Here is a 2,356-nt window from a genome sequence, read left to right as displayed (position 1 = left end):
ATACGAAGATTCGGAGACAAAAATACGTCTCCCCCAAAGTCAGAAGCTTGGCACGGCCCGTGCTAGCATTGGCACGGCCGTGCCACCCTCCAGAGTAACTTTTGCTACTTTTTCTTAGATTTTAAGCTACTCTATTTTAGCCCGCAGTTTCTTGTGGAACATTCCAGTAATGTAATTGCTTAGATTTTAAGTCGAATGTATGCTATAAATAGACTAGCTATCCATCACAAATATTCATCTTTTCTTGGAATTCAATAAGTGACAATTGCTTTTTTAATAAAGTTCTTTTCTTTTCTTTTACTTTCTTGTGATCTACTTTTATGTTTTCTCTCTTCTTCTCCATGTCTACGATGAACATGAGTGAGTAGACTTCTCCTTGTCTTGGGATTGTTGGATAAGTCTAAATGACATAATCCTAATCAAGCCAAGCTCTAAGCCTTAATCTTATGTAACCCTAATTTCTTATCTAAATTCACCGCTTTAACATGGATCAACCATTATCAAACTGTGGAAACGAAAGTGGAGGGTTTGATAATTGTTTATCCATCATCTCAAATATCAATTCATAAAACGAAAGTGGAGCTTTGATATTCGAACAAGTGAATTTAGACAAGGATTGCAAAGGCAGCGAAATAGTCTTTGCAATCTTTGAGACATATAGTTTCGATCTTCAAGGGAACTAATAATGATCAAGTCAGCGAAATAGGCTTGGTTGTTAGAGGAACAAAAATCTAATAGTAATCAAGTCAGCGAAATAGGCTTGGTTGCTAGAGGAACAAAAGAGAAACTGTCTTGAGAAATTAGGTCTAACGTAAGGTTATAAGCTTCTAGTTTGGTTTGTGAAGGACTTGCCATTTAGATGAACCAATGATCCCGAGCCTCCTTTTATATTATTATCTTTCAACCATTTGAAAACCCCAACTTACAACTCGTTTCTCTTCTAATCATCATCAAAGGTAAATTGAATTAAACTACTCCCTGTCGGAACGATACTCTTTTATTACTACTTCGATAGAACCAGGCACTTGCGGTTTTATCTCATCAAGTTTTTGGCGCCGCTGCTGGGGAGTTAACTCTTTCTTTGTGATTAGAACTCTTTCTTCTCCCTCTTTTCTTCTACTTCTTTCTTTCTTGTGTTACCATTAACTTCTTGGGTTCTCGATTTCTTATGTGATGAAGTAAAAGTCTCGGAGAATTTATTCCTGAGATTGAAATATATTTGCATAAGAAAAAGAGACAGGCACAAAATAATATTGCTATGGCTGAACGCACTCTCAAAGAGTATGCTACTCCTTCAACGGAAGAGCCACAAGCTATTATCGTGTACCTGACGGTTGAGAATAACAATTTCGAAATCAAGCTTGCACTACTCAATTTGGTGCAGCAAAATCAGTTTTCTGGATCACCCACTGAGGATCCAAATCTCCATATTTCTTCCTTCCTTAGACTCAGTGGCACCATAAAAGAGAACCAAGAAGCCGTAAGACTTCATCTCTTTCCCTTTTCCTTAAGGGATAGAGCTAGCGCTTGGTTCCATTCCCTAGAAGTCGGTTCCATCACTTCATGGGATCAAATGAGGCGAGCATTCCTTGCCCGATTCTTTCCCCCCTCTAAAACCGCCAAACTAAGAGACCAAATCACGCGGTTCAACCAAAAAGATGGGGAGTCTCTCTTTGATGCGTGGGAGCGTTTCAAGAAAATGCTTAGGCTTTGTCCCCACCATGGTCTAAAAAAGTGGCTCATAGTCCACACTTTTTATAATGGCCTAACTTATACTACTAAGATGTCTGTTGATGCAGCTGCAGGTGGAGCACTAATGAATAAGAACTAGACGGAGGCTTATGCTTTGATTGAAGACATGGCTCAGAATCACTACCAATGGACCAACGAAAGAGCCATCACCGCCTCTACGCCCTCCAAAAAGGAGGCAGGTATGTACGAGGTCTCCGATTATGATCACCTTGCTGCTAAGGTTGATGCCTTAACCCAAAAATTTGACAAACTTAATGTTAATGCTGTCACACCTTCTCCTGCATCTCCTCCTTGTGAAATTTGTGGTATATTTGGTCATATTGGTGTTGATTGTCAGTTAGGTAGTGCTACTAATAGTATTGAGCAATTGAACTATGCTCAATACAACCAAGGAATGAGGCCAAATCAAAACTTTTACAAAAACCCTCAAGGTTCCTATGGACAAGTAGCACCACCTGGCTATACCAACAACTAGAGGGTGGCTCAGAAATCAAGTTTGGAAATTTTGTTGGAAAATTGCATGATGAATCAAAATAAACAACTTCAAGAATTGAAAAACCACACAGGATTTCTGAACGACTCTCTCTCCAAACTCACTACCAAG

The 2,356-nt window shown here is 39.2% G+C and overlaps 1 non-coding gene across 1 annotated transcript; it reads right to left on the bottom strand.

The window, feature by feature from the left end:
• Positions 1 to 1,621: 1,621 nt before the first annotated feature.
• LOC120580371 (small nucleolar RNA R71) lies at positions 1,622 to 1,728 on the bottom strand. Its single transcript, XR_005646095.1, has one exon. It is a non-coding gene; the product is annotated as a small nucleolar RNA R71 (small nucleolar RNA).
• Between the last annotated feature and the right edge of the window lie 628 nt (positions 1,729 to 2,356).

The sequence above is a fragment of the Medicago truncatula genome, chromosome 4, assembly GCF_003473485.1.
Source record: "Medicago truncatula cultivar Jemalong A17 chromosome 4, MtrunA17r5.0-ANR, whole genome shotgun sequence".
In the NCBI taxonomy this organism is placed as follows: domain Eukaryota; kingdom Viridiplantae; phylum Streptophyta; class Magnoliopsida; order Fabales; family Fabaceae; genus Medicago; species Medicago truncatula.
The sequence above is the reverse complement of the archived record's forward strand: the minus strand, read 5'-3'. Positions and strand labels throughout refer to the sequence as shown.